This window comes from Mastomys coucha, unplaced genomic scaffold (assembly GCF_008632895.1).
Source record: "Mastomys coucha isolate ucsf_1 unplaced genomic scaffold, UCSF_Mcou_1 pScaffold21, whole genome shotgun sequence".
In the NCBI taxonomy this organism is placed as follows: Eukaryota; Metazoa; Chordata; class Mammalia; order Rodentia; family Muridae; genus Mastomys; species Mastomys coucha.
Genome location: NW_022196904.1, coordinates 19792997 through 19803991, shown reverse-complemented (window position 1 = coordinate 19803991; position 10995 = coordinate 19792997). Strand labels below are relative to the sequence as shown.

General features: G+C 38.9%; 1 protein-coding gene and 1 long non-coding RNA gene across 2 annotated transcripts in view; both read right to left on the bottom strand.

The window, feature by feature from the left end:
* LOC116101862 (cytochrome P450 2B1) overlaps positions 1-10995 on the bottom strand; it is a 116546-nt gene that overhangs the window by 61966 nt on the left and 43585 nt on the right. The gene's annotated exons all lie outside the window — the stretch shown is intronic.
* LOC116101865 lies at positions 563-1976 on the bottom strand. Its single transcript, XR_004122944.1, has 3 exons — positions 1877-1976; positions 1525-1674; positions 563-672 (listed from the first exon to the last, which is right to left on the bottom strand). It is a non-coding gene; the product is annotated as an uncharacterized LOC116101865 (long non-coding RNA).

The window sequence follows — 10995 nt, the reverse complement described above, 5'->3', positions numbered from 1 at the left end:
GAAGAATACCTCCAACATACCAGATCTGCTTCTTAGCCCGCTGATTGGGCTGAGGCAGCCAGGTTTCCCTCCTTCTGTTGAGATGGCTCTATCTTTGAGCCTCTGAGAGCTGCTGGAAACCAGCCCGTAGGTCACTGCTCAAATCCTTCCTCTTATTCTCCAAAGGCCCAAGGTGTGTTCTTTTTTTCTGTGAGTGGAACTGGAGAAATTAATCAACTGTCTCTCTTGATGTGTGAAACGACACTTCTGGAGTCCACATCTCATGTTGATTCACTTCCCTCTTCCTTCCAACAGGCCAAGTCCTTACTTATTAGCTCTCCATGCCCTGTGATCTGTGCTAATGGACTCTGTATACGGTCTGAATTCTATGCCTATAGACGTGCCTAGTATGTATGGTTCAGGTAAACAGAATCACATAATGTGTGATGTTTGGTGTCTCGTGCCTTAATTCACATAATATTTTCTAGGTTTCTGTATTCTATAGGCCACAGTCACACACCTTCATGGTTTTTTTCATTCTCTTTATTAGTATTCTCTTCTTCCATCTTCTGTCTAGACAGAAGCCTCCTCAGCCCATGGCCCTTGAGCTGCATGTTTCTGAACTCAGATTCCTGCATGTTTCCCTTTAAATCTCCCAAGAATCACACCAATGCTTGCATTAGTAAGGGTTCTCTAAAGGAACAAAATTGACAGAATCAAACAATCAATCAGACTGTCGGTACATCTGCCTCTTCTCTTATCTTTCCCTCATCTATGTGTATATGTTTATATGTATCTATTAGCTATGTATCTTTTCATTGTATATTTATGTATATTTGTATGTACATATATATGTACCATCTATTTAAATATCTATCATGTATGCATGTATCTATCTATTTGTCTATCTGTCTATCATTTATCTCCTATGGGATTTATTAGACTGGCTAATAGGCTATGTACAAGTAGTACAGCAATGATTGTCCCATAATGGAAAGGCTAAGTAGTTGGATAGTTGTCGATCCATGAGATTGTTAAGTTTCCTCTTGTTAAGGTCCATGTCACTGAGATGCCCTCGTTATAATGAATCATGAAGGACCCAATAGTGCCTCAGAGTTATATCAAACTATAGTTCCCATCTGCTTCAGTGCTCCCTGATGCTCTTCAGCACAATCACAGCTTTCTGTGTTTTAAGATGACAAGTGTGTAGCAATCATGCCTCCTTGACAAATAAAATTAATTCAAAATTGATGTTCCTGGATAGAAGTTACCTCCATGGTCAGGACATATTTGAGTCTATTTTGACATAATAGATCTCATATAGCTTTCCTTGTCATGGAATTTTTCTCACCCTCTCCACCTTTGTCTATATATCATCCTCCCCATTCTGTATTGGTGTCTGTATGAGTTTGTGTGCTTGTGTGTGTTTTTATGCATGTGTGTGTGTGTGTGTGTGTGTGCATTATTCTAACATTGAGTGTGTGTGTCTCTCTGTCTTTGGCTAGGTACTCATGTCTTCCCTTATGTCCATTCTATGGGACTCACCATGGTATTACTTCACTTCCTCCACTAAGCATTGGGCCTTTTCCTTTTTCTTCTCTTCCACACTCTGCTTTCCCATCCCAAAGTCTGTCATGGTGGCCAGAAAGAATCACTGAAGGATCTTCCAGCATTCTCAATTGGCAAAGAACACACCTAAGAGGGAATGAGGAGCATAGATGAGTAGGTTACATTGTAAGTTCAGATAATCCTGAATGTTCCCCAGAGCTTGGGCCTCAACTTGAAAGCTCACATTTCTGGCCCACTTCCTCCACTACACACTTATCTCATATCTCACTATAGTCCTGCATAATTGGGAAAAGCACAGCAATTGTTCCCCAGCCACAGAATGCCTCACCATGGTCTACCAGAGCCTCCCTTATGGTGTCTGTCCCACACTGTATGATGACAGGCCTTGGTCCAAAGCGTACTGTGAACATACTTCCATATTTTTTTCTTGAAGCTGTCAAGCATAAAGGTACAAGAGTTGTAATTAAACAACACAAAAGTTGTTGTTGAACTGCTAAACCACTTAGGATCAAATTGGTAAATAGCCACCACCTGCCCTATCCACCCTTACCCATCTGAGGACCTAAGAGTTGTGGCTTATTTTACCACTGGGTCTTTTTTGATGGATAGGATGTAGTAATCAGTGCACCTGTAGTGTAAAGTAAGGGAGCAACACATCCATATGATCCTGGCACTGTGAATGTAGAGGACAGAAAATCAGATATCATGGCTACACATCTAGTCGAAGGCCAGCTTGGGCTACATGTGACCCTATCTGAAATATGTGTACTTTGACAGATACATAGATAGATATAGGTATAGATATAAATATAGATAGATATGAGTGCAATAGATACACATATGAATTCATGCCCATGCCATTCAATATTGACAGCAGTTCCCAGCATCTATCCTAGAAACCATCCTTCCTGTGACCCTTCTCAATCTGATCAATACCTCTGACAACATGTACACAAAATGAACCTGACACATCCACTGGGTTATTTGGGATGGGAAATGGATGATCCCTGGTGCCAGTCCTGACTCTCAATTATGTCTACAGAACATATTGTTAGGAAATTACCTGGCAGTACAACCATCTCGGGGCATCAACAGGGAATTGGTCCCAGGAATATGCAATCCTTACAGTGCTGAAAGCCCTTGAATAGAATGGTGCATGTTTGCAAATAATCCACCCTCATCTTCTTATGACCTTTAGCTCACTCTAGATTTCCATGCAGCTAATAGAAATTAGGTGCTATGGAAATTCTTAGCACCCATATTCTTTAGGGAATAATTCTATGAAAAACAAAACTATATATATACATATATATATGTATATGCATATATATATATGCATACATGTTTGGTTTAGATGCATTTATGGTTTCAAATGTAGTCATACAATTAAATCTTATGTGACTGCGAGCTAAAAATTCTCAGATGAGATCAGTAATATGAATGAAATGTTCTGACTAAATGTTAACAGGGAAGCAGGTTTTGTCTACATCTGCTGACATTCAATGACATTCAACAGGTACAGTCATTGCACTTGTCCAAATGGTGGGAAGGTAGTGACTACAAGGATATAAGACAGGAACCAGTCTTGATGATAACCGATCTGCACCTGGATGATAAACATGTGCTCATTCTGAAGGTACATTGAGGTGTGCCTTTATTGTGTGATGACCCACTTCAACAATGTTTTCCCTCGAAATATACAGTTGGGGCTGGAGAGGTGGTTCAATAGCTGAGATGATCAAGATCCCTTCTAATTAAGTTATGGCACATAGCAGGAGAGTTAATATGTCCTTGAGGCAAAACTGTAAAGGCATACTGCTGGACTTGACAACTGAAAACAAATTGCTTCTGGTGGTCCTCATGTAGAGGTCCTGAGAAGAAGGCATTTTCTAGATGAATAGCTGCATACCAGGTGCCAGGAGATGTGTTAATTTTCTCAAGTGAGCACACTATTACATCTGGCACAGCAGGTGCAATCAGAGTTACTTGATTTAGTTTCAGATACTCAACTGTCATTCTCTGATACATCTGCTTCTAAAACTACCGGTGAGGAGAATTAAAGGGAGATGTGCTTCGGTCCATTGTTATCATGGCAGGAAGCATAGCAGCATCCAGGTAGACATGGTACTGGAGAAGGAGCCAAAATTATACATCTTGATTCAGAGTCTGCCAGGAGAAGGCTATCTTCTAAGCAGCTAGAAGAGGGTCATTACACCCATGCCCATGGTGACACACTTACTCCAATGAATCCATACCTTCCCGAACAAGGTCATACATCCTAATAATGCCACTCTCTGTTCCAAGCATATTCAAGCCTCCATGACCCCTAAGGACCCCAAGCTCCACAGTGTACCCATGTTGCTCAAACTAAGATGAACCTCTCCACCATAGTCCATACAGTCCTACCTGACATGATCCTAGCAGTCCTCCTGCAGCTCCACTCCTCAAGTGTTCATCATTGAGAGGAGCCCCATGTTGCTTCCTGACCCTGCTACTCATCAGGATCTTAGGGCATCATTGCCTCTCTCTGGTAACACCACCTGTATGTCTCAGATTCTCTGTTCACAGACAAAAGATACCCTGTCCCCAACTCCCTCCACTTTCTAAAGTAGCACACTGCTTATTTAATTAACTGCCCCTTTCTATCTGCTTGTATGTATCTATCATGCCCAGGTTCCATTGACATAGTGACCTTACATGTGTCTGAGATGGCAGACTTTGAATGTTCTCCAGGACTCAGGAGACAAAGAACTTATCAGTAAGTTGGAGAATGAGTGAATGTGTGGATCAAGGCAGGTGTCAGTTAATAAACACCAATTGTCACACCCTTAGGAGCCATGCATCCTAGTTGTTGTCAGAAGAGGAAAGCAATTTCAGAAACACTTGAAACTCACCACAATCCTACATATCTCTGGCATTTAAAGGATGGAGAAATATTGGAATTAACCCTCCTCTCCTTTGTCAGTATATGCACATGTTTAAACATTGTTGCCAGAAGTACCACACATCTGTTATTCAAGGACATAAGATACTAAGTTAGGTGAATTATTATAGCCAGATGCTCCATACATCTGTCATCACAGCACACAAGAAATTGAAACAAATAGAATTTAACCTGGGAAGAGTAGGGTGATGTTGCCTCAAAACCAAATTTTAAAAACAAAAATGAATATACATCATTGATCCAGGTAGTTGATCTTTTACTTTGACAAAGGGATAGCAGGAAGTTGGGATTATTGCCACTATATCAGCTTTTTCAATGGGAAGTAGGGCCATGGATACTCATTGATTATTAATGAACAAGTGGTAGTGAGATAAGGAATTCCACTTGTAAAGACTGGTAAATACTTTGCTAGGATCAGCTGCCTAGATGATGCATAGTGTTTATAACTGATTATCCCTACACACCTACCTATCTACTCACCTCACCTCCTGACCTGCCTCTCTTACCCTTTGTCTGAGAACACTGTAGGCTAATCTCTTTTGCTAGCAAAAGCAAATCTTATGTTGTTGTGATTATCCAGCACAATACAGTTGGTTAAGAGCCACCTCTTTCTCTGGCCACCCTCCCCTTTCTGAGGACCTAAGAGTTGAAGGCTTTTTTCACCACTGGGTCTCTATTGTTTGATAGGATGTCCTAATCAATATTTCACCAGTATTGTAGAGTAGGGGAGCAAGTCTGGGCTACCTAAGGCCGTATATCAATGCACAAACACACACACACACACACACACACACACACACACACATCAGTGCATATGCCCTTCCATCTGGCCAGGTGTTCCTGGCATCTCATCTAAGAAGATCCTTCCTCCGACCCATCTTCAACCTAATTAATACCTCTGGCAACATGTACACAAAATGAACCTGACACATCCACTGGGTTACTTGAAAGGGGAAATGTGAGATCCCTGGTGGATGTTCTGTCAATCATGTCTACAGTACAGATCATTAGAACAACCTGGCAATACAACCATCTCTGGGCATCTCCAGGGAATTGGTCCTGGAAATATCAAAATCTTCTAGTGCTGAAAGCCCTTGACTTACAAATAATCCACCCTCATCCTCTTGTGATCTTTAGCTAAGTTTAGATTTCCATGTAGCTAATAGAAATTAGATGCTGTGGAATGGTTGACACCCATGTTCTTTAGGGAATAATTCTATAGAAAACAAAGCTACACACATGTTGGATTTAGATGTATTTATGGTTTAAGATGGGTCACTCCATAGCAATTTATGCAACAAATGTACTAGCAAGCAACAGCTTAGATCAATGATATGAAAGAAATTCACTGACTACATGTTCATATGGAAGCAGGTTTTGTTTACATCTGCTGCATTGAAGGCACTTCTAAACACAGGGACATCTGCTGCACTTTTTGGAATGGAGGAAATGTAGTGACTACAAGTGGGTAAGACAGGAACCAGTCTTGCTGACAACCGATCTGCACCTGGATGATAAGCCTGTGCTCTTTCTGGAGATTCACTGAGCTGTTCTTTTTGGGGTGATGATCCACTTCAACAATGTATTCCATCAAAATTATAGTTGGTGCTAGAGAGGTGGCTCAGTGGCTTGAGGGACTTCTGGTAGTACAGGGCACCTGAACATAGTCTACCTCCTATGTCACACAGCTAGTGACTGCCTGTAATACCAGCTTCATGGGATTTGAACTTCTCTTTTGGCTTCTTCAGAAACCAGGTATGCATTTGTGCACTTATATACAAACAAACATGCATACACACACAATTATGATGCTAGATAAGAGGAGGGCGAGAGAGGGATAGATGACAGATGGATGGATGGATAAATACATAGATGATAGACAGAGAAATTGAAATACAAGATAGATATATAGTTCCATGCTTACATAAATAGATAGATGATGATGAGTGGATGAATACATATATAGATGATAGAACACAGAAATAGAGATAATTAATTGATAACAGATAGTTGATAGACAAATAAACAGTAGATGGTAGATAGATAAATAGGTAGATAGATAAGTAGATAGATAGATAGATAGATAGATGGTACACATAATTTTTAATATGATATTTGGGGATCAGCATTTAGGAGCACTTGCTGCACAGTCATGATCACCTGAGTTTGAATCTCAGTACCTATACAACAAGTCATGGGGTTCATATGTGCCTCTGATGCCAGATTATACTATTGGAGGGTTAATATAGAATATTTCTGGGACTTGCTCACTTCCAGACCCAGGTTCAGTGAGGGACCTTCCTTCAAAGGACTAGGCAGAGTGACAGAAGAAGACACATGGGGCCCTCCTCTGGCCTCTGCCTCATTAAAAGGTGTGTGTATCCAATTGGAGATATATTCACACATATATGCATACATACATATACACATATGTACATAATACTCATAAATAAGCATGTTTTAAAAGTTATAGTTAGAGTCTTTAAAAAATTGTCCTTACCATTCCGGTTTCGATCTGCGCCCAGAGCTGATCCTGTGCCACAGCACTTCATACCCAAATACCGCTGGTAGAGAGCTTGTTTTCCAGAACTACTGAGACACAGGCTTGTAGGAGAGACAAGCCACAGTCAGAGAATTCAGGACCAGCTAACACCAGAGATAACCAGATGGCAAGAGGCAAGGGAAAGAACATAAGCAAAACAAACCGAGGTTACTTGCCATCATCAGAAAACACATCTCCCAACAGAGCAAGGCCTAGATACTCCAACACACAAGAAGAGCAAGACTCTGATTTAAAATCACATCTCATGATGATAGAGAACTTTAAGAAGGACACCAAAAACTCCCTTAAAGAAATATAGGAGAACACAGGTAAACAGGTAGAAAGCATTAAAGAGGAAACACAAAAGTCCATTAAAGAATTACAGGAAAACACAACTAAACAGGCAAAGGAAATAAACAAGTCTATCCAGGATCTAAAAATGGAACTAGAAACAATAAAGGAATCACCAAGGGAGACATCCCTGGAAATAGAAATCCTAGGAAAGAGATCAGGAGTCACAGACGAAAGCATCACCAATAGAATACAAGAGATAGAAGAGAAAATTTTCAGGTGCAGAATATACAATAGACCCAGCACTTGGGAGGCAGAGACAGGCAGATTTCTGAGTTCAAGGCCAGCCTGGCCTACAGAGTGAGTTCCAGGACAGTCAGGGCAATACAGAGAAAACCTGTCTCAAAAAACAAAAAACAAAACAAAGCCAAGTAAAACAAAACAAAAAACCATGCACAACCTTGCCCCATTTAATTAAAAAAAAATTGTTAAAAATGATACCATAGAAAACATTGACACAACAGTCAAAGAAAATGCAAAAAGCAAAAAGCTCCTATCCCAAAATATCCAGGAAATCCAATGAGAAGACCAAACCTAAGGATAACAGGTATAGAAGAGAGTGAAAATTCTCAACTTAAAGGACCAGTTAATGTTTTCAACAAAATTATACAATAAAACTTTCCTGACCTAAAAAAAAAAAAAAAAAAAAAAAAAAAAAAAAAAAAAAAAAAAAAAAAAAAAAAAAAAAGATGACCGTGAAAATACAAGAAGCCTACAGAACTCCAAATGGACTGGACCAGAAAAGAAATTCCTACCATCATATGATAATCAAAACACCCAGTGCACAAAACAAAGAAAGAGTTATTAAAAGCAGTAAGGGAAAACTGACAAATAACATATAAAGGCAGAACTATGAGAATTACACCAGACTTCTCACCAGAAAATATAAAAGCCAGAAGATCCTGGGCAGATGTCATACAGATTCTTAGATAACACAAATGTCAGCCCAGGCTAGTATACTTAGCAAATCATTCAATTACCATAGACGGACAAACCACAATAATCCATGACAAAAATAAATTTACACATCTTCCACAAATCCAACCCTACAAAGGATAATAGATGGAAAACACCAACACAAGGAGGGAAACTACAATCTAGAAAAAGCAAGAAGGTAATCTTCCTTCAACAAACAAAAGAAGATAACCACACAAACATAAAAATAACATCAATAAACACAGGAAGCAACTGCTGGGCAGTGGTGGCATATGCCTTTAATCCCAGAATTTAGGAGGCAGAAGCAGGTAGATTTCTGAGGTCGAGGCCGGCCTGGTCTACAGAGTGAGTTCCAGGACAGCCAGGGCTACATAGAGAAACCCTGTCTTGAAAAACCAAAAAACAAAAACAAAAAGAAGCAAACAAAAACAAAAACAAACAAAAAAAAAAAAACAGGGAGCAACAATCACTATTCTTTAATATCTCTTAACATCAATGGATTCAACTACCCAATAAAAAGACATAGACTAACAAGACAGGATACGTAAACAGACCCATCATTTTGCTGCACGCAGGAATACCTCAGTGACAAAGACAGACCCTACCTCAGAGTAAAAGGCTGGAAAACAATTCTCCAAGCAAATGACCCCAAGAAAGAAGCTAGAGTTGCCATTCTAATAGTGAGAGAAATCGACTTTTAACCTAAAGTTATCAAAAATGATGAGGAAGGACATTTCATACTCAACAAAGGTAAATTCTACCAAGATGATCTCAAAATGTGACAACACACCTGAAAGCTCTAGAACAAAAAGAAGCACATTCACTACAGAGGAGTTGATGGCAGGAAATAATCAAAATCAGGGCTGAAATCAACCAAGTGGAAACAGAAAGAACTATACAAAGAATCAACCAAACCAGGATCTGGTTCTTTGAGAAAATCAACAAGATAGATAAACCCTTAGCCATATTAAGCAGAGTGCACAGAGACAGTATGTAAATTAACAAAATCAGAAATGAAAAGGGAGACATAACAGGAAATCCAAAAAATCATCCAATCCTACTACAAAAGCCTATACTCAACAAAACTGGAAAATAAGGATAAAATAGACAATTTTCTAGAGAGATACCAAATACCAAAGTTAAATTAGGATCAGATAAATGACATAAACAGTCCCATAACCCATAAAGAAATTGAAGCAATCATTAATAGTCTCTCAGCCACAAAAGCCCAGGACCAGATGGGTTTAGTGAAGAGTTCCATCAGACATTCAAAGAAGACCTACTACCAATACTCCTCAAACTAGTGCACAAAATAGAAACAGAAGGTGCTCTACCCAATTCGTTCTATGAAGCAACAATTACTATTATACCTAAACCACAAAAAAACCTAACAAAGAAAGAAAACTTCAGACCAACAGAAGTTATGAAGCAGATGAGTTTAACAGATATCTATACAACTTTTTATCCTAAAACAAAAGGATATTCTTTCTTCTCAGCAACTCATGGTGCCTTCTCCAAAATTGACCATATAATTAGTCACAGATTAGACCTCAACAGATACAAGAAGATTGAAATAATTCCTTCCATCCTATCAGATTCATCATGGACTAAGGCTGCTCTTCAATAACAACATAAACAATAGAATGCCCACATTAACTTGGAATCTCAACAACACTCTACTCAATGATAACTTGGTCAAGGAAGAAATAATGAAATTAAAGACTTTCTAGAGTTTAATGAAAATTAAGCCACAACATACCCAAACTTATGGAACACAATGAAAGCAGTTCTAAAAGGAAAATTCACAACTTTAAGTGCTTCCAAAAACAAAAACAAACAAACAAACAAAAAAACTAGAGCGCGCATACACCAGCAATTTGACAGCACACCTGAAAATGCTAGAACAAAAAGAAGCAAATTCACCCAAGAGGAGTCAAAGGCAGGAAATAATCAAACTCAAGGCTGAAATCAACCAAATAGAAACAAAAAGAACTATACAAAGAATCAACCAAACCAGGAGCTGATCATTTGAGAAAATGAACAAAATAGATAAACCCTTAGCCAGACTAACTAGAGGGCACAGAGACAGTATCCTAATTAACAAGATCAGAAATGAAAAGGGAGACATAACAACAGACACTGAGGAAATCCAAAAAAATCAGGAGATCCTACTACAAAAGCCTATAGTCAACAAAACTGGAAAACCTGAATGAAATGGACAATTTTCTAGACAGATACCAGGTACCAAAGTTAAATCAAGATCAGATCAATGATCTAAGCAGTCCCATATCTGTTAATGAAATAGAAACAGTCATTAATAGTATCCTTACCAAAAAAAAAAAGCCTAGGACCAGATAAGTTTAGTGCAGAGTTTTATCAAACCTTCAAAGAAGACCTAATACCAATACTCCTCAAAATATTCCACAAAATAGAAACTGAAGGCACTCTACCCAAGTCTTTCTATGAAGCCACAATTACTTTTATGCCTAAACCACACAAAGACCTAACAAAGAAAGAAAACTTCAGACCAAATTCCCTTATGAATATCGATGCAAAAATACTCAATAAAATTCTTGCAAAATGAATCAAAGAACAAATCAAAAATGATCATCCACCATGATCAAGTAGGCTTCATTCCAGGGATGCAGGGATGGTTCAATATAAGGAAATCCAT